General features: G+C 37.6%; 1 long non-coding RNA gene across 1 annotated transcript; it reads left to right on the forward strand.

Moving 5' to 3' along the window:
- The first annotated feature begins 8,729 nt into the window (after positions 1–8,729).
- Positions 8,730–21,437, forward strand: LOC140038694 (uncharacterized). Its single transcript, XR_011842258.1, has 3 exons — positions 8,730–9,055; positions 11,140–11,184; positions 21,230–21,437. It is a non-coding gene; the product is annotated as an uncharacterized lncRNA (long non-coding RNA).
- Positions 21,438–22,289: the final 852 nt, after the last annotated feature.

Here is a 22,289-nt window from a genome sequence, read left to right on the forward strand (position 1 = left end):
TTGGCCTAATTTCCAAGGATGATATACCTCCGAAATGGATAAATTAAACGGTCTATTTAGTGAAAAACTCGTACGACTTTCATGACGTTCGTGGATGGCTGACCTTTCTAAATCCAAATCTAGCGCTTTCAACTGAATGAAACTTGTGCGGTCTCTGCCAAAATGATGGTACCAATAATTGCTAAAGTGGGGCTGGGATCATTCTATTTTTCATTGGTTACTTAAAAAAAAAAAAGAATTGAAGTTTAAAGTTTTGACTAGAGGATGGTTGTCCACTTTCCACTGCTAGTTTGTTTTAGATGTTTTATCTACTGTAATTCCTCAGTTGATAAAACTTGGACATTTCACTTAAAAAGACGCTTGGATTCAATTCGCTAGCACAAATTTTGGCCTAATTTCCAAGGATGATATACCTCCAAAATGGATAAATTAAGCGGTCCATTTATTGAAAAACTCGAACGACTTTCATGACGTTCGTGGATGGCAGACTTTTCTAAATCCAAATCTAGCACATTCAAAGTGGGGCTGGGATCATTCTATTTTTCATTGGTTACTTAAAAAAAAAAGAATTGAAGTTTGATGTTTCGACTAGAGGATGGTTGTCCACTTTCCACTACTAATTTGTTTTAGACGTTTTATCTATGGTAATTTCTCAGTTGATAAAACTTGGACATTTCACATAAAAAGACGCTTGGATTCAATTCACTAGCACAAATTTTGGCCTAATTTCGAAGGATGATATACCTTCGAAATGGATAAATTAAGCTGTCCATTTAGTGAAAAACTCGGACGACTTTCATGACGTTCGTGGATGGCAGACTTTTCTAAATCCAAATCTAGCGTTTTCAACTGAATGAAACTTGTGCGCTCTCTACTAAAATGAAGGTACCAATAATCGTTAAAGTGGGGCTGGGATCATTCTATTTTTCATTGGTTACTTAAAAAAAAAAATCTTGAGGATGGTTGTCCACTTTCCACTGTTAGTTTGATTTAGACGTTTTATCTACTGCAATTCCTCAGTTGATAAAACTTGGACATTTCACTTAAAAAGACGCTTGGATTCAATTCACTAGCACAAATTTTGGCCTAATTTCCAAGGATGATAAACCTCCGAAATGGATAAATTAAGCGGTCCATTTAGTGAAGAACTCGGACGACTTTCATGACGTTCGTGGATGGTTGACTTTTCTAAATCCAAATCTAGCACTTTCAATTGAATAAAACTTGTGCGATCTTTGCTAAAATGAAGGTACCAATAATCGCTAAAAGTGGGGCTGGGATCATTCTATTTTTCATTGGTTACTTAAAAAAAAAAAGAATTGAAGTTTGAAGTTTCGACTAGAGGATGGTTTTCCACTGCTAGTTTTAGGGTTTGAATTTTGAATCTGACACTTGAGTTTGGAAAGGGTATAAGAAGGAGTGGAAGGTAAGAAAGAGAGAGAGAGAGAGAGAGAGAGAGGAGAGGGGGGGAGTGGTCCACAAAAACAGAAGATACGTTTTAGATACTTCGGTGGTAATAATCTTTGGCTAATTGGCATTCCTTTGATAAACTCGGTCTAGCCAAAAGTCATAGTTGCAAGCTAATGCTACGCTGCATGTTCAAAGTAGCAAGGATTCTTAATTCAGCCCTCCAAGCTCAAAAGTTCTGTAATTTAGGGGCAAAATCAAATTGCATCCATCATCTATTTGCTGACTAGTCAATTAGAGTCTTTATTCTTAAATGCATGTTCGAAAGGATTACAAGGATATTATACAGACACCAAAAAGTAAAGTGATAGGAATTTAAAGGATTACAAGGATACCATCATTATTTGCAGCTTGATGAATTGACCAACAAAACCAAATCCAAAACTAATCAGATTACCTCAGCCGGGATTAGAATCGCCTGCCAATTAATTCTATAACAAAACAAGTCATAGTCCACTAAACTTACTAACTGGATAATGTTTGTGAACTGGCTCCAACCTGCTTCTTTGTCCTGAACCGTCTGTTGGCTTTGGGAACACCTCTGGACATTTTTCACGGATATTGAAGGAAAGAAATTACAAGATTGGGGGTGTCAGACTTGAAAAAAAATGATCTTTTGGGAAAATTAATTTACTGTAGTTGTATCTCTATTTGTTTTCTTAACATTTCAAACCTTAATCAGAGCTACAACTTGTAAGTATGTGCTATATCATCTAAAATATGTACAATTTTAGAATTTTATTTATTAATTCATGATGATACTAATATTTTCGCAGAGAAACTAACAAAAAAAAAATCCATTATAGTTTCTTTATTTCTTGTTGCTGTACCAGACTCCCCTCGAAGACCGCATTTGGCTAGGCCGGATGCACTGTAAAATTGGAGAAAGAAGCTGTAACTTTGTCTCCGTTGTGATCTATGTTGCTGTCTGAAAAGTTGTGCAAGCTCAAGTGTTATATATATATATATATATATATATATATATATATATATATATATATATCATTAGGGGTGTATTCGAACTGACTCGAGTTCGAGTAGTGTCATACTCGAAATTGAACTCGATCATTGTTAGTGTTATTTGAGGTCAAGCTCAAACTCAAATGAGTAAAGATTCTTAAGTTCAAACTCCACTTGAACAAACAGTATATAAGTTCAAGCTCAATTCAATTGAGTTCGAAGATCCTTCCGAGCCATTCGAACTTGAACTCAATTTTTTAGTAGAAAATTTCACAACTTTTATACTTATAAGTGTAACACACACACACACATATATATTATTTTTAAATTTAAAAAACCTAATTTCTTGAATAAGTTCGTCAAGCACTTGAGCCTCCTTCTCTAAGGCTTTTGCTCAACTCGATTTGACAAAATGAGTTACTCAAACTCGAGTCAAACCATTGATCGAGCTGCTCCCGAGTAGCTCACTTGTAGTTTGAATCTCTAGCAGACTACATATGATTGAGAACATTGAGGGTTTGTGATTCTATTGGGACAAAGACTAAAAAGGATAAGGCTACGTAAACTGTATGAAAAAGTCTTTTGTAGCTGCTGTTTTATTGACCCCATATATCATAAATTAAACTAGACTTGAAAGACTTGCATGGGTCATCCACTCTTTTCTGTGGCGTCCTTTTGTCACACCATATTAGATGCTTGTAGACTGAAGGAATCTATCCTAATTTCTTTTTCTGGAGTCTTGTGCTTGAAAGTCAGTGAAGTGAAAGCTTTTGAGGTTAGCTCAAATCGTCATGAAACAAAAATTGTAATGTCACTTCTCTTATGAAGTTATTGGGGATTTTGTATTCTTAATTTCTTAGTACACATATATTTGGCTATTAGATGTAAAAGCATGGGGTTAAAAAGAAGGAAAAAAAAAGGCTCCATCAGCCCATTTGTGTTCATGATAAATTGACAGATGTGGGATCATATTGATGATGGTATTAAGATGTAAGATCTATTAAATATCTTCAACCGATTGTTTTAGAAGTATTGTCTGCTGCAATTCCGCAGTTGATAAAACTTGGACATTTCACCTAGAAAGACGCTTGGATTGGATTCACTAGCTCAGATTTCGACCTAATTTCCAAAAATGATACACCTCCGAAATGGATAAATTAAGCGGTTCATTTAGTGAAAGACTCAGACGACTTTCATGGCGTTCACGGATGGCTGACTTTTCTAATTCCGAATCTAGCGCTTTCAACTGAATGAAACTTGTGCGGTCTTTGCTAAAATGAAGGTACCAATAATTGCTGAAGTGGGGCTGGGATTATTCTATTTATCATTGGTTACTTACAAAAAGAAAAAATAAAAATTGAAATTTGAAGTTTCAACTAGAGGACGGCTGTCCACTTCCCACTATCAGATATAGAGTTCGAATCTTGGGTGTGACAATTTAGAGGAGATGGAAGAGTATGGGGTGGGGGTGGAAGTTAAAATAAGAAAAAAAGAGAGCGAGAGGTTTGTCAATCGGCAATATCTACACTATTCCTACTCTAATCTATTTAAGAAAGGAACCAACTTGACCAAAAGGAGTTAAAGGAAGTAGTTCGCACTTTTATACAAAAAGAGGATCAATTTCTACATTACCCAGATTCTAACCTATCTAGGGACCAACTGGACTAAGAGAGGTTAGATGGACTAATTCTCGCATGTAGACAAAAGATGTGCACTGCAGCACTTAGGGGCGAAGCTATGTTAAATTGTGGGTGGGCAATTGTCCCCCTTCAATTTTATAAAATACCCTTAGAGAGTTCGGTAATATTTCGTCTAAATTCCAATAATTACCCTCCTCCTGAAATAAAAGAAATTGGGAGTAAATATGTAAAGAATCTTTACTTGCATTTAATGGATGGGATAATAAAGTGGTTTACTTTCAATATTATACTAAGAAGGTAATCCGAAATCATTGACTCATGTGATCATGTAACTTATTTCTAGGAGAAAATCAACAAATAATTAAGAGAACAAAAAGCAATGTCTTGTGAATTATAATTTCTAATTCGGATTCAAACTATCAAAGATAGATTAAATTACAAGGAGTTAAAACCAAACCAAAGACTTCTCCTAGAAAATCAACAAATAAGCCTTTCAAGATACATCATTATTATTCTTCTTTTTAGGCCTTTCATTTTATTAGTTGATTTAAAAATGAATTAGTTGTACTTTAATTACTGGTAATTTATTATATTCAATTAATTAAAACATGCATACTTTTTTTTATAATATGCTTTTATGAGTTAATTTGCATAACAATTTACTCTTTTGAAAATATGAGTACTCGTCAACGACAATTGTAAATATTATTTATTAATGCCAAAATTGAAGATTACTTGAAAAAATTGTTTAGAATAACACTATAGTATTTTTTTATGTGATGTGTGTGAATTAAAAAGGTGAAATGTTGAGACTCTAGAAATTAGAGATCTTGACTTGTAATCTCCCTGTCCCCACCTGACTTTTTAAATCTCACTTCTCTCATGCTAGAAAAAATTTTAAAAAATAATAATTAAAAAAAGATGGTTAAAAAATATATTTATTACATGAGTAAAATAATGTTTGAAAAATATTGGTATCCAAATAATATGTGTAGAAATATTTTAGCACACAAATTTTGCTCTCCTAAGGCCAAGGTCCTAGTTTCGTCACTAGCTACTGCACTGGCTTTTAATTTACTGTAGGTGCAGAAATTTGAACCCCTAACATGCAACCAGATTGCACTTTAACTTTTACCTAGTGGCCAACTACCCTAAGGCGAGTTTGTGAAACCCACGAATGCAGCACCAATTTTATTTCCTTATTTTTATTTAGTTTTTTTTAGCTTATTTTATTTGCTCAACTAATTAAAAGAATAAAGTTACTAAGTAAAAAGGGAAAAAAAATAAAATGAGGTAACTTTAGGATAGGGCAAGGGATACTAATATAAGTAGTGCTAGGTTTAGGGTTTTATTGAAACCTTAGACAGAAAAATAAGCCCAACCTTACCTTCTTTCGTCTGCCTCCCTAGAGCAAGAGCCGTCAGAGAGGAGAGAAGGAGAAGCGGGCAACATCATCAATCAATCCGACGACTAGGCATCTAAACCTGTAAGTTTCGAGTTTACGCAAGAAAACCCCTCTTTTATATTTCAGTAGATGTATTAAATCGTTCTAGGAATTTTATGAACATGTATTGTTGCTATGTGGGTGTAGATATATATGTTTTGATAAGGTTCGTACCTGGGTTAATAGAAATAGGGGGGATTGATTTAATCTTGAGATTATAGGGTGTTGAATCTGTTAAAAAAAAAAAAAAGGGAAAGGAAAGAACAGCAGCGGCTGCCGCTACTCTATCTTGGCTGGACGTTGCAGAGGCAATGCCGCACTTAAGTGAAAAGAATTTCAAGGGGGCTAAAAAAAAAAAAAAAAACGTGACATGATGTCGCCAGCACTTGCTGGCGACAAATTGAGGGAATTGGGTCTCCAGACTCTCTGGCGAGTCTGGCGACCATGGTCAGACATGGTTGGCCTTTGGCCAACCATGGGCCCCACCCAAAATATATTAAAAAAAAAGATAATAATAATACTAATAATAATAATGATAACAATAAACAAAAATAAATAAGTAGAAAGGGAGGCAATTTAAACTCGGACCAAGCTATAGTATAAAAATTATTGGTAAATGTTTAATAAATAAATTTTAAATATAACTAAGCCATTCTTATAGTAAATCGTGAGTATTAAAATGCAAGACCCAATTTAAGCCAATTGTTAGGATGGAAAGGTTAGTCATGTAAAATTATACTTAGTTAATTACGTATAAGATATTATAATGGAAATCTAAGACACCGTAATTTAGCCGTATAAAGCCAAATTAGACACGGTAAGATAAGTTCTAAATTGTTAAACGAAATGCTTAAAATAATAATAATAACAATAATGCTAATAATAGTACAAATAATAACACTAATAATAATAATCATAGCGGTAAATAATAATGTGGATGATAACGCTAATAATAACGATAATACTAATAAGGAATAATTATAAATTACAAATTGATATAGTAAGATAGTAGTTAAGATAGTAAGCATGGTTATGAATAATTATTTTCTGTTAAATTGGGAAACTTTACAAAATGCACACTTTCCAAATTAAGAAACTTTCTAAAAATAGAAACTTTCCAAATTAGGAAACTTTCCAAAAATAGAAATCATCCGATTTGAGGGGAATGCGATTAGGGTCCATAAAATGGTCTAGATATGAATCTTGTACTTACTTAGGGGTTGTGTATTTATGCATTTATAGGAAGTAGCAACTAATTAGGGAACCTATGCATTTGATAGGTGCAATACAAGGACCTAAGGTAGTTTTACTCGAGCAGCCAAACAAAGGTAGGTGGTACTTACCCTTCTGAGATTTCAAATGTGCAAAATGAAATTCTTGTTTACAATCACATTTTGTTGTGTTGACTAGAAAGGTGTTTGATTAAATGCTTTACTTGGATATTTATGAAAGCTATATTTTACTATACAAAAATGGACCATGTGATTATTTGAAATGTTTTGATATGTTCTTATATACAAAATGAGCTGAATCTTTTATGAAAGCAAAGAATTATGTATATGATATATGAAATGAATTTTGACAAGTAAAACTCAGAGCAGTCATGGAATAGACGGTAGGGGCTAGAGTCCTGTCTAATCACCATGGTAGCCTGGTATAAAGTCCGGCTGATTGGTAAGGTCATGGTAGCCTGGTATAGATTCCGGCCGATTGACAAAGCCATGGTAGCCTGGTATAAAGTCCGACCGATTGGCAAAGCCATGATAGCCTGGTATAAAGTCCGGCCGATTGGCAAGGTCATGGTAGCCTGGAATAAAGTCCGGCTGATTGACCCAAGAATGAAATGAGATCAATCGATAGTCATGAAATCTATTAGTCGCTCACCTAGAAGGGGTCTAATCTCTAGACTGAGTACTCAGTAGCCGGTCATTGCATGTACTTGTTTTGAACTGATCTGATGGAATGATTTATGAACTGGTTTGAAATGGGACTTATGAACTGATATGAGTTGATTTGCGAATAGATATGAAGGGATTTGTGACTTGAGATGAAATGATTTATGACATTGTGATTTCTCATGTATGGTTGTCAACAAAGAGCTTTTAAATTGCATGTCATTCTTTACTACTGATTGCTTTATAAATAACGGTACTTTCAAAATTACGGATGTGAATGATATGCAACGATTTGAGTTGTACTTATATATGTATGTATCTCTAAAACTAAGAGTGTATGGTCCAATAGAGGGGTAAATATTACCTACTGAGCGATGTGTCGCTCAACCCACTTCTTACCATTTTTGCAGATTCTGAAGAGTATGAATTGGTTTATGTAGAAGACCCTGAGAATGACTTTTATTAGTTTTAAATGAATAGAAGTTGGCAGGCTGGCTACTTCTAGTTGTTAGTCTTATTTACTTTTGTTTCCACTGTTTCAATTGGAGAATAAATATACGAACGTCTTGAATATTCGTAGACTTTCTCTTATATGTAATCCGTACCGCACTTTATTTAGTTGAATTATTTAGTACTGTTAAAGTTAAATTAGTTAATGTAGCCTTGTATTCTTGAGTGAGACTTGGGAGTACGGCGAATGTCATGTGACGGGCACGTGCGGACTCGGGACGTGACATTTTTAGTGGTATCTGAGCCTAGGTTCGAGATAAGACCATAAGATAGAATAATTCATGAAATAAGTAGTGTAGACACCAAATTTTTGGTTTCGAATCTTATTTTTAAAATTAGTTTAATTTTGGATTTATTTGTTCAATTTTAGATTTATTTTGGTTGATTCCTGTCTCGTGTCTCTTATTGTATTTTAATTAGTTGTTTTTATTCAAATTCAATGTTTTCTTGAAAAAAAAGGAAAAAGAGGAAAATGACGAAAAATGAAAAATGAAGAAAAGAAAATGAAAAGAAAAATGAAAAATTGCAATTTTGCTGTTTATTATTTCTAGTTTATTCATTTTATCCGATGTTAATTAAATTGTTGGTTTTCATTTAATTTTATTACCATTTTGTTAAATTACTTTTAAAAAAAAAAAAAAAAAAGAGGACCCGCAGCTTGCAAGGACAGGCACATACCATCGGATGGCTGGAATTTTCATGTGAGAAAACCTTTCATCCTCACCATTCGGGTGAGGGTTTATGGATTAGGGAGGCCTATAAAAGGGAAGGAAAACAGCAGCCGCAGAGGTTTTAGAGAGAGTGGACGGCTAAGGAAAAACTGAGAAGCGAGAGAGAGCGAGAGAAAGCAAGGTTGGAAGGGGCAGTTGACGGCTGTAGAAAGAAAAGGCTACGGAGGTTCTAAGTTGACGGCAGAGAGAAAAAAAATCAGGGAGGCAAACAGGAGAGAAACAAACTGCGAGAGGGTAGCGGCCGAGGGTAGAAGAGAGGAAGCAACGAAAAAAAGGAAAACCTGGTTCGAGGTTGCGAGAGGACGGCTGAGCCATCTTCATCGTTGTCCATTTGTGTTCCATTGAAGCTCCGGCAGAACCATTTGAGCCTTCCTTTAGTCATCCTACGCTTCATTTCCTTTGTTTAAGGTAAGACCTTTAACTCCTTTTGGTAGAAAGCTGTTCCTTTTAGATGTCATTTGCTTCCTTTTACTGTCTACCAGTTCTGCTTTACTTTCCATGATTAGTCGTTGGTCCTCCGCTGTTAAGGATATGATATTTGGGGGTTTATGTGATGAATCAGCAGGACTCATTGGAATCATATTGCACGATAGTGTTTTGGCCAAACAAAATTGCAGAAAAGTTTGCAGCTTTGGTCGTTCTATGCTTACAATTTTGGGACTGGGTTTTAAGAGACAGAAACTTAAGAATTTTTGGGGTTGATTGCTTGCATTTTTGCTGTCTTTTGTGTCGGATTATGACTTAGTATATGCCTATCATGTAAGGTTGCTAAAAACTCAAGGCTTCAGGGGTTGAAAAGTTTTTTTTGTTGCGAGAAAAGCTTGCCGTCAATGCTTCCTGTATGTCGGTTTCTCTGCTTTTTTTGGTTGTGTGTAAATTTAGAGCTGGGGAAGGCCTTGTTAGCCTGTCATCTTGATTACCATTAGGAAGAGCTGCACTAGTTCTTATGTTTGCTGTTTTTGCCTTCTCGCAACAACTCACTAAACGGGGTTTTGTCATTCAATTTGCTGTTTAATCTCATGTTGAAAAGAATGCAGGATGCTTGATGTTTCTGTTGTTGCTTTCTTAGATTTTTGTCCAGCTGAGATTCGATGCATAATTTTCTGCTGCAACAAGCTCGAAGCTCTCGGTTTGTTGCAGCAGCGTGGACAGACCTTTTCTTTTTCCTTGGTTTGTTGAAGTTTCGGTTTGCTTGAAATGTCTGATCTGTTTGCTATTTGCCTGAGATGTCGTGGGAGTGTTGGGAGCTTAGCAGTAGAGGCTAGCAGTTTGCTTGGTCTGTGATTGCCGAAAGCTTCATAGCTTGCTGAAATTTTGTTGCAGCACGTTACGTTGCTTGGCATGAATATTTCCTTGATTTTGCATCATTTCTTTCTGCGTTTTACTGGTTTGAATGTCAAAGTTGTGTGTTGTGTTGTTTAATTCAAAGTTTGAGTTAGTTTCTGAAATCTATGGTTGAAGATAAAAATGCATCCGGCATTCACTCTAGTTGCAGAAACCTGCGCATAAAATCTGCTGCAATGAGCTCAAAGCTCTTGGTCCTGTTGTAGCAGCATGCGCGAATACCTTTTCTTTTCCTTAGATGGCCGAAGCTTTGGCTTTGTTTCAAACACTTGATTTGGTTTGTAGCCTGACTGAAATGTCCTATGCGTGATTGGGAACTTGGTGTCAAAGGTCATCAGTAATTTCTGGTTGGATAAATCTGTTTGCATGATGAAATTGCCGCAAGCTTGGAAACCAAAAATGCAGCAGGCTTCACTTTCGGTTGCTGAAATTTTTGATTGTTTAAACTACTTAATTTGCTTGTTATTTGAAATATTTGAGAGATTGTGAGTGGAGTTGATTCGAAGCTTTACATGAACTTGGTGTTGCTGGAAGTTTACATGTACGGATAGAAGGTCATGGCTAAAAAATTGCAGAAGCAAAGTTTCTTCGTAGATTGCATGCCTTGCATGAAAACATTTTCCAGAAATTGCATTCTAAGCCCTTAAGTTGTGTTTAGTGCTATTATGGCCCAACTAATTGGATAACTTAATCAATTTTGTCCCCCTTAACATGTTTTTTTCCTTAATATGTCTTAACATGATTTTTGTATAGATTCTTAATGATTTTTAGGATGAATTTGAAGGGTTTAATAACTTGTTCTAGATTTGTAGTTTTGATTTGAATTACTTTGGTGAATTTTGGAAATTTTATTGTTTAATCATAGCAAATTAGTTTTCATTTATTTTTTGTATCATTTGGTTTGGGATAGGTTTTACCTAAAGTTCTAATTTCAAGTTATTTCCTTTTAGCCCCTTAACTTTTGTAATAATACGTTGATCCCTTGAAACTTCTTCGATTCTTTCAAATGGGTATTTGTTTGTTTCAATTTGATGAATAGGGGTCGTTCACTTTCATTTGAAGGTTTTGTTTGAAATTTCATGTTTATTTCCATTTCATATAATTTTGTTAATTAAAGTGGTACCTTGACCTTTTTTATTATTTTGAAGGGTAAATTAGTAATTTCACTTCGTTAGGGCATCGATTCAAAGGAGGTACACTCTACCCTTTTATTTGCACTTTATTTGACCCTATGTGATCCAACGTGCTAAGTGAGAATTGCATGTCTACGTTGCTTTCCTTGCCTTTCTTTAATTCCTTTCATTTATTTCATTTACTTTTGCTTTTTATTTAAGTTATTCATTATGGGGTATGTGTACACCTCTTGGCTTGTAATAGATAGGGCTCGGAGAGCATTTTGTCCATTTCCCCTTCCCCTTTTGCTTTAGTTTAGCAAATGTAATAGGTTCGTTGCTTGCTTTTGTTGCTACGTGTTAATTTGCTCTATTAGGCTCTTGCATCTAGTCGAGCATACTAAGTGTTATGTGCTACGTGTTTGTCGATGATTTGCATGTCTACTTACTTTTTATAGTCATGGATGAATGTAATGGATGAATGCACGTCACCACACTAGTCCAACGCTAGTTGTGGCTCATTGTCCCGCTTTCCACTAGTCCAACGCTAGTAGGAATTCATAGATGGGTTAGTCCAACGTTAGACCCTTAGGGATTCCCTCGCTAGTTCATATTTGCATGTTTCACTACATTTCATGCATTTTTCTTAGCTTTTAGCATTTGGCATGCCCCTCCAACCCTTTCCCCTTCATCTTAGGTTTTTGCATCCTCATGCTAGGTATAGGGTACATTTGCCTGAGAGTTCCCTTTCGATAAGGGAAACGAGCGAGTGTGGCTACAAAATAGCCTTAGCACGCTAGTTCTTCCTTCTAATCAAAAGAAAAATTAAAGTCGTGAAATTAGGAGTCATTCCCGCACCCGACTTGATGCATTCCTCTAGGTTCATGCACTCTCATTCTTATCATATCACTTCCTCACTCTTTTATCCACATTTTCTCACTACTTATATTTTTCTCAATCCAAATGCCATGTTCACACACTTTTCTTCTTGTCACTTGTTTTTCTACTTCGCAAATTGCATCCAAACGCACTTATATGTATCTACTATTATATTTTCATCCACTCGCACACAAACACTTTCATTTTCTTCATTGGCACACATTACACTTTTCTTACAATTGCACACTCGCACTCGCCTTCGTATTTTCACATTATTTTGCATTCCCTTACATTTTCACACGTGCACTCATATTTGAGTCTTCATTTGTATCATTCGCGACCTCTATGAGGGCTTCCCTTATTGGCCACCACAACTCATGTGGTTGGGATCAAAAAGTCTCGTAAGAGACATTTTTAGATTTAGGATTGCATTTCTTTTTCATATCCATTAGTCATATCCGACATGCGAAACATACTTTGGGTAGAAAAACTAGGAAAAGAAGGGCTAAGTCACGCAACTAGTTTTTTGCTAGGGTAAGGGAGTGCCTTAAGCTTTGCCTTTGCCTTCTCCCTTATCAAATGTGACCCCCGATCCCTTTCTTTGGTTACGTAGAGCTAAAAGTTCTTAAAAGGGGTTTGTTCACTTGCTTTTCAAAAAATCACTTTTTGGGTGACTTGGTACACCCTAACTCTATACCAAGTGGCGACTCCATTTTTCAATAAAAAACCCTTTTTGAACTTTGTTTGGCCAAATCGTCGCATTTTCAAGTCCCATGGCCTTTTATTTTCACTTTCACACGTTCACATACATATCTCACACACCACACACACACGCCAATATCAAAAAGTGGGGCGCGACAAGTAGTGTAAGTAGTAAAGTAGGTTTGAAAAGATCTGTGTACTGTAAAGAGGAGGGAGGCATGGCTGATGGTGTTCCATTCGGTGTTATAGGAGATGGCCGAACCAATGCAAGGGGAGCAGGAGAATTGCGACTGCCCAGTCCATTTGACGGGATGTGACGTGGCTCGCCTTAGGAATAGACAAAGCTTTTATAGGGACAGGTTCCTCGAGGAGTTAGAGAGAGCCACGGACGGAGGTAGGAAGGCTTATGCGTTGAGTGACCGAGTAGCTGACCAAAGGCAAGAGATCTCGTCGCTGATAGTGTCGAGGGAGCACATGAGATAGGACATGGAAGGCTGGAGTGGAGAGGCCCTCCGTCTGCGAGAAGAGGTTATTAAGTTGAAAACAGATATGAAAGTACAGAAAGGACTAGCCGATATGTATAATGAGGGGTTTGAAGAAGTAGCTTCCCTACTCCAGAATCGACAGGTGGAGTACGAAACCCTAGCGGTGAAGTATGAAGAGAAAAGTCAACGCGTGATGAACTGGATAGCTGACTACCAGCCCCTTGCACCTCAGATGCTCGGGTGGAATCACCTGTGGCCTAATAGTGATACGGAGATAGAGGATGATCCCGAGAAGGACTCTGGGAACATGCCCATGGAAAATCAAGTGGGAGAAGATGGATTTGAGGACCAGGACGGTGCTGGAGAGGACATAGGAGATGGAGCTATTGTGGATGCGGATCCACCAGTTGATGAGTAGTGGAGTTGGTCTAAGAGAGGTTTCATTTGACGAATCACCCATTTTATTAGTTTCATGGAATATTATTCCAAAAACTTTGGTAGGTTGATTAGTGGTTGCTTGCGTAGATTAGTCCTGTAGCTAGTCGAAGGCTATAATTAGACAGTTTGGACGCTAGGTTGTTAGACATTTTCTTTTTGGGAAATAGTTGGATTATTGGCCGATGTGTAAGGGGGTCGATTGTTCTTCTCGTTCGGAGTTAGCAAATGAAACCTCCTACTTAAACATTTTTGTTTTTAGTATTTATTATCATTATAATTTGTTTAATGTAATTTTCACCCATATTGTTTTAAGGGTAGTATGCGTAAGGTATGCAAGTAGGCAACTCTAGTTGGACCGTCTTAACAGCGTTAAAAGCGTGTTTTCTTATGTACTATATATATGTATACCTGTATGCATAATAATAAATAGAGGTAAAAGTCTCACTTAGTATGGGGCTCATTTGTGTGACTTAGGAAATGACACCAAGAACTAGGCGCGGCGGGAATCGCAATGGCAGCTCTAATGGCGAGAACGTCCAGTGTAGTCGCAGCCAAGAACCGTATCAAGGAAATAATGATCAAGATACGGGTTACCAGGGGCTGGTTCAAGCGGGCATCAACCCTACATGATGTTACCAACGGAATTAGTGACTGTCCTAACTGGAGTACCCCAAGCACTACAATCCCAATCCCAATTAGCGCAATTCCAGGCTATCCAAACCCAGGGTCATGGACAAGGGGGAACCCAATCCTACTATGAGAAAATGAAAATGGTCCATGTCCCTACCTTTGATGGAACTCCTGACCCGGATTTGGCAGAAAAATGGTTAGATGAGACAGAAAATAATTTCGCACTTTTGCAAGTGCCGGAGGAGATGAAGCACCTAATTGTCAAACCCTTTTTGGTAGGAGAGGCTAACAAGTGGTGGGCAACTCTGGAACCTACCGTTGCCCCACCAGTAAGTTGGACAAAATTTAGAGAGAAATTCCTGAAATACTTTTTCCTACCTGCCGTGAGGATGCAAAAAATAGATTAATCTGAAAATTTGAGGCAAACATCGGGTATATCTGTGGTACAATATTCAAATAAGTTTACGGCGCTGGGAAGGTTCGTACCGTCGACCATGGCGGATGTCGAGTTGAAGAAATATAAGTTTGTACGGGGGTTGGCAAGTAGAATTTAAACTAGGGTGAACACCGCGTACGCCCCAACATTTAATGATGTACTGAATGCTAGCGTGAAGGCTGAGGCTGACTGCAAAAGATTGGATGAAGAGGGTAGGAATAAAAGGCCTAGACTAGGGAATGAATTGGCAGTGCCAGGAACACTGAAACCTGGCGGACGGTTCCGCTTAATTAAGAAAAGTCGTGGGCGACCACCGAAGGTAACCGGAGGAAACACCTTTCCTACGTGCAAAATTTGTGGAAAGATGCATCGAGTAGAATGCCGACTTAAGACAACCCCTACGTGTAAGACTTGTGGGAGGATGCATCGATGGGAGTACTAATCTGGAACAGGGGCTTGTTTTGAATGTGGACAGTTGGGGCATAGGGCTATGAATTGTCCAAATAGGAAGTCGGAAGGAGATAAGAATGGCAAGCCCGCCGATATGAAGCCAAAGGTTAACGCGAGGGTACATGCAATGACCGACGTTGAGGCGGAGGTGTCAGGCAACGTGGTCACAGGTACTCTTCTAATTAATTCTACGCCTGCATATGTGCTGTTTGATTGTGGAACTAGTCACTCTTTTATTACTAGGAAATTTGCAAAGTACTTGTGCATGCCTCCTGAATGGATGGACCACCCCTACCGAGTAGCTGTTCCAGGAAATAAAATCTTAGTGTCTCATACTAGGTATCCAAACTGTAGTGTGGAATCGGAGGATAGGAAATTAGAAGTGGATTTAGTGCAAATAAATATGAGTGACTTTGATGTTTATCTTAGGAATGGATTGGCTACCTAGACATTTTGCCCAAATTGATTGTAGAAGGAAGAGGGTGTTTTCATGAGACCGGGCGAGGATGAGTTCTCCTATCAAGGAAATATGGGTAATAGGAAAGTTCGTCGGTTAGCCCTTCTATCTGCTATGTAGGCGTATAGGGCAATAAGAAAAGAATGCGAGGCATATTTGGCTTACGTTGTAGATATGGAGAAGGAAGAGACATCCTTAGAAAAGATTCCAGTGGTGAAGGATTTTCCCAACGTGTTTCCGGAGGACCTTCCTGGCCTACCTCCGGATAGGGAAATAAAATTTGAAATAAATGTTATACCTGAGGCGAATCCCATATCCAAGGCCCCCTATAGGATGGCACTTGCGGAACTAAAGGAACTCAAGGAGCAATTACAAGAATTGTTGGACAAGAAATTCATTAGACCTAGTGTTTCTCCGTGGGGTGCGCCGGTACTCTTTGTAAGGAAAAAGGACGGTAGTCTAAGATTGTGTATCGATTATAGAGAATTGAATCGAATTACAATAAAGAACAGATACCCCCTTCCAAGGATAGATGATCTTTTTGACCAACTGAAGGGAGCTAAGGTATTCTCTAAGATAGATCTAAGGTCAGGATACCATCAATTGAAGATAAAAGTCGAGGACATCCAGAAGAGTGCATTTCGTACAAGGTACGGGCACTATGAGTTTTTGGTAATGCCTTTCGGATAAACCAATGCCCCGGCAGCCTTTATGGATTTGATGAATCGGATATTTAAACCGCTACTAGACCGTTTTGTGATAATGTTTATTGACGACATTCTAGTGTACTCTCCAGATGAAGAAACTCATGCTGCCCACCTTAGGATGGTCCTAGAGGTACTCAGAAGAGAAAAACTGTATGCTAAGTTCAGTAAATGTGAATTTTGGTTGAAGAGCTTGGCATTTTTAGGACATGTAATATCAGGTCAAGGGGTGTCTGTTGATCCAAAGAAGGTAGAGGCAATTGTGGACTGGCCACGGCCCACTAATGTCACTGAGGTGAGGAGTTTCTTAGGATTGGTTGGATATTATCGAAAATTTGTGAAAGGATTCTCCACCATTGCTACGCCTCTCACTAGGTTAACTCAAAAGAGAGCAAAGTTTGAATGGACAGATAAATGTGAATCAAGTTTTCAGAAGTTAAAGGAGAAATTAGTGTCAGCCTCAGTACTTACCCTACCCTCTGGAACGGAAGGATTTGTGATCTATAGTGATGCCTCTAAAAATGGTTTAGGATGCGTGTTGATGCAAAATGGAAAAGTTATTGCTTATGCCTCCCGTCAACTGAAATCTTATGAACAGAATTATCCAACGTATGATTTGGAGTTGGCGGCAGTAGTGTTCGCATTAAAGATATGGAGGCATTACTTGTATGGTGTACAATGTGAGGTATTTACCGATCACAAGAGTCTCAAATATTTGTTCACTCAAAGGGAGTTGAACATGAGGCAGAGGAGGTGGTTGGAATTAATTAAGGACTATGATCTAACAATCAGTTACCATCCGGGTAAGGCAAATAAGGTAGCCGATGCCCTTAGTAGGAAATCAAGGGTATTAACAGAACCCACGATAAAGGATCAGATGGAGAATTTTGAGGTGAAAATAGTGGATTCCACTACTCAAATGCTAGCTGCCCAGGTGGTCGCACCGACCTTGATAGATAGGATTAAGGAAATGCAGCGCTCGGATGACGGGTTTGCAAAAATTAGGGAAAAACTTGAATTGGAACCCTTTGATGGATTTGAATTGAAGGATGATGGGAGTTTGTGGAAAGATGGTAGGTTATGTATGCCAAAGAATGAAGGACTGAAACAGGAATTGCTAAAGGAGGCACACAATTCAAGGTTCTCGATCCATCTTGGGGGAACCAAAATGTATCGGAATCTAAGGAGGAACTATTGGTGGAATGGAATGAAACGAGAGATAGCCAAACATGTGGCGAAGTGTTTGGTGTGCCAACAAGTAAAGGCTGAGCATCAAAGGCCTGCTGGCTTATTGCAACCCCTAGAGATTCCCCAATGGAAATGGGAACATGTGACAATGGATTTTGTGGTTGGGTTACCTAGAACCATTAGGAATAATGATACCATTTGGGTTATAGTCGACCGATTAACCAAATCAGCCCACTTCCTACCAATGTCGAACGGAATATCAATGGAGAGGCTAGTAGAAATGTATATGGAGGAAATTGTATGCCTTCATGGTGTTTCAATGAGTATAGTGTCTGATCGAGACTCTAGGTTCACGTCTAGATTTTGGTCGACCTATCAAGAAGTCATGGGGACTGATATGAGATTAAGTACCGCCTTCCATCCCCAAACGGATGGACAATCGAAAAGAACCATACAGACTTTGGAAAACCTACTCAGAGCTTGTGCGCTAGACTTTACGGATAGTTGGGACAGGTTGGTGAAACTAATGGAGTTCTCGTACAATAATAGCTATCATAGCAGTATAGGCATGGCACCATTTGAGGCATTGTATGGACGAAAATGTAGATTCACCTTATATTGGGATGAAGTAGGCGAGAAACTGATCACTGGCCCTGATTTGGTAGAACGAACTTTGGAGAAAATTAAGATCATACGAGAGAGATTAAAATTAGCCCAGGACCGTAACAAGAGTTGGGCGGATTCAAAAAGGAGACCTTTGGAGTTTCAACCGGGAGAAAAGGTATATTTGAAGGTGTCCCCTACCAGGGGGGTGATGAGATTTGGACTAAGTGGTAAGTTAAGTCCGAGATATGTGGGACCTTACGAGGTACTGGACAGAGTTGGACCTCTGGCGTATCGACTGGCCCTCCCACCTGCTTTGTCAAGGATACATAATGTGTTCCATGTCTCCCAATTGAGAAAGTACGTATCAAACCCGAGTCATATTTTGGAGGACCAACCCATCGAGGTGAAGGAGAACCTATCAGTGGAGGAAGTTCCTCTAAGAATCGTAGATTGAAAGGATCAAGTTCTAAGGAGAAGAACCATACCCTACGTCAAAGTACAATGGACGAACCATACACCACGAGAGGCAACTTAGGAATTAGAAGAGGACATGCGGAATAGGTACTCATATCTCTTTGATCAAGTTACGCAAGTTTCGGGGACGAAACTTTTTGTAAGAGGGGTAGAATGTGAAACCCACGAATGTGGCACCAATTTTATTTCCTTATTTTTATTTAGTTTTTTTTAGCTTATTTTATTTGCTCAACTAATTAAAAGAATAAAGTTACTAAGTAAAAAGGGAAAAAAATAAAATGAGGTAACTTTAGGATAGGGCAAGGGGTACTAATATAAGTAGTGCTAGGTTCAGGATTTTATTGAAACCCTAGACAGAAAAATAAGCCCAACCTTACCTTCTTTCGTCTGCCTCCCTAGAGCAAGAGCCGTCAGAGAGGAGAGAAGGAGAAGCAGGCAACATCGTCAATCGATCCGATGACTAGGCATCTAAACCTGTAAGTCTCGAGTTTACGCAAGAAAACCCCTCTTTTATATTTCAGTAGATGTATTAAATCATTCTAGGAATTTTATGAACATGTATTGTTGCTATGTGGGTGTAGATATATATGTTTTGATAAGATTCGTACCTGGGTTAATAGAAATAGGGGGGATTGATTTAATCTTGAGATTATAGGGTGTTGAATCTGTTAAAAAAAAAAAGGGAAAGGGAAGAACAGCGGCGGCTGCCGCTGCTCTGTCTTGGCTGGACGTTGCAGAGGCAACGCCGCACTCAAGTGAAAAGAATTTCAAGGGTTGGCCAAGGCTAAAAAAAAAAAAAAAAAACGTGAGATGATGTCGCCAGCACTTGCTGGCGACAATGGAGCAATTATGGTTGGCCGTTGAGGGAATTGGGTCGCCAGAGAGTCTGGCGACCATGGTCAAACATGGTTGGCCTTTGGCCAACCATGGGCCCCACCCAAAATATATATAAAAAAAGATAATAATAATAATACTAATAATAATAATGATAACAATAAACAAAAATAAATAAGTAGAAAGGGAGGCAATTTAAACTCGGACCAAGCTATAGTATAAAAATTATTGGTAAATGTTTAATAAATAAATTTTAAATATAACTAAGCCATTCTTATAGTATATCGTGACTATTAAAATGCAAGACCCAATTTAAGCCAATTGTTAGGATGGAAGGGTTAGTCATGTAAAATTATACTTAGTTAATTACGTATAAGATATTATAATGGAAATCTAAGACACCATAATTTAGCCGTATTAAGCCAAATTAGACAAGGTAAGATAAGTTCTAAATTGTTAAACGAAATGCTTAAAATAATAATAATAACAATAATGCTAATAATAGTACAAATAATAACACTAATAATAATAATCATAGCGGTAAATAATAATGTGGATGATAATGCTAATAATAACGATAATAATAATAAGGAATAATTAATTACAAATTGACATAGTAAAATAGTAGTCAAGATAGTAAGCATGCTTATGAATAATTATTTTCTGTTAAATTGGGAAACTTTACAAAATGCACACTTTCCAAATTAAGAAACTTTCAAAAAATAGAAACTTTCCAAATTAGAAAACTTTCCAAAAATAGAAATTGTCCGATTTGAGGGGAATGCTATTAGGGTCCATAAAATGGTCTAGATATGAATCTTGTACTTACTTAGGGGTTGTGTATTTATGCATTTATAGGAAGTAGCAACTAATTAGGGAACCTATGCATTTGATAGGTGCAATACAAGGACCTAAGGTAGTTCCACTCGAGCAGCCAAACAGAGGTAGGTGGTAATTACCCTTCTGAGATTTCAAATGTGCAAAATGAAATTCTTGTTTTCAATCACATTTTGTTGTGTTGACTTGAAAGGTGTTTGATTAAATGCTTTACTTGGATATTTATGAAAGCTATATTTTACTATACAAAAATAGACCATGTGACTATTTGAAATGTTTTGATATGTTCTTATATACAAAATGAGCTGAATCTTTTATGAAAGCAAAGAATTATATATATGATATATGAAATAAATTTTGACAAGTAAAGCTCAGAGCAATCATGGAATAGATGGTAGGGGCTATAGTCCTGTCTAATCACCATGGTAGCCTGGTATAAAGTCCGACCGATTGGTAAGGTCATGGTAACCTGGTATAGAGTCCGGCCGATTGGCAAGGCCATGGTAGCCTGGTATAAAGTCGGGCCGATTGACCTAAGAATGAAATGAGATGAATCGATAGTCATGAAATCTATTGGTCGCCTACCTAGAAGGGGTCTAATCTCTAGGCTGAGTACTCAGTAGCCGGTCATTGCATGTACTTGTTACGAGCTGATCTAATGGAATGATTTATGAACTGGTTTGAAATGGGACTTATGAACTGATATGAGTTGATTTGCGAATAGATATGAAGAGATTTATGACTTGAGACGAAATGATTTATGACATTGTGATTTCTCATGTATGGTGGTCAACAAAGTGCTTTTAAATTGCTTGTCATTCTTTACTACTGATTGCTTTATAAATAACGTTACTTTCAAAATTACTGATGTGAATGATATGCAACGATTTGAGTTGTACTTATATATGTATGTATCTCTAAAACTAAGAGTGCATGGTCCAACAGAGGGGTAAATATTACCTACTGAGCGATGTGTCGCTCAACCCATTTCTTACCATTTTTGCAGATTCTGAAGAGTATGAATTGGTTTATGTAGAAGACCCTGAGAATGACTTTTATTAATTTTAAATGAATAGAAGTTGGCAGGCTGGCTACTTCTAGTTGTTAATCTTATTTACTTTTGCTGCCGTTATTTCAATTGGAGAATAAATGTACGAACGTCTTGAATATTCGTAGACTTTCTTTTATATGTAATCCGTACCGCACTTTATTTAGTTGAATTATTTAGTACTGTTAAAGTTAAATTAGTTAATGTAACCTTGTATTCTTGAGTGAGACTTGGGAGTACGGCGAATGTCATGTGACGGGCACGTGCGGGTTCGGGGCGTGACAGAGTTGGTTTTTTTTTTCGATACGATAGATTATCCTACACTAAGGGGGGGGAGAGGACCTGAAGAGATCCCAAGGTAACTCAGGGAGGATTGAACTACCACCGAATCAGACGGGTGCACTATACACTCGCCTGGATTTTTTTGAATAAAGCCACTTTAATGTGATGAATTGGTGGAAGGCAAGGTTCGTTAAGGCGAGGTGGTTCACAAAAATAGAAGAAACATTTTATATACTTTGGTTGTAATCTTTGCCTGATTGGTATTCCTTTGATAAACACGGTCTTGCCAAAAGTCATATTTGCAAGCTAATGCTACGTTGTCCGTCCAAAGAAACAAGAATTCTTAATTCAGCCCTCCAAGCTTGAAAGTTCTGTAATTTAGGGCCATAATCAAATTGCAACCATCATCCATTTGCTGACTAGTCGATTGGAGTCTTTATTCTTGAATGCATGTTTGAAATGATTACAAGGATATTACACAGACACCAAAAAGTAAAGTGGCAGGTATTTAAGTCATGAATATGCCATCATTTTTTGTATCTCGATGATCAATTGACCAACAAAACCAAATCCAAAACTAATTAGATTAGAACCCCCTGCCTATTAATTCTGTAACAAAACAAGTCATAGCCCACCAAATTTACTAGCTAGATAATGTTTGTGAACTGTTTCCAACATGCTTCTTCGTTCTCAACTATCTGTTGGCTTTGGGAACTCCTCTAGACGTTTTCCACGA

The sequence above is a fragment of the Coffea arabica genome, chromosome 3e (genome assembly GCF_036785885.1).
Source record: "Coffea arabica cultivar ET-39 chromosome 3e, Coffea Arabica ET-39 HiFi, whole genome shotgun sequence".
NCBI classification, from domain to species: Eukaryota; Viridiplantae; Streptophyta; class Magnoliopsida; order Gentianales; family Rubiaceae; genus Coffea; species Coffea arabica.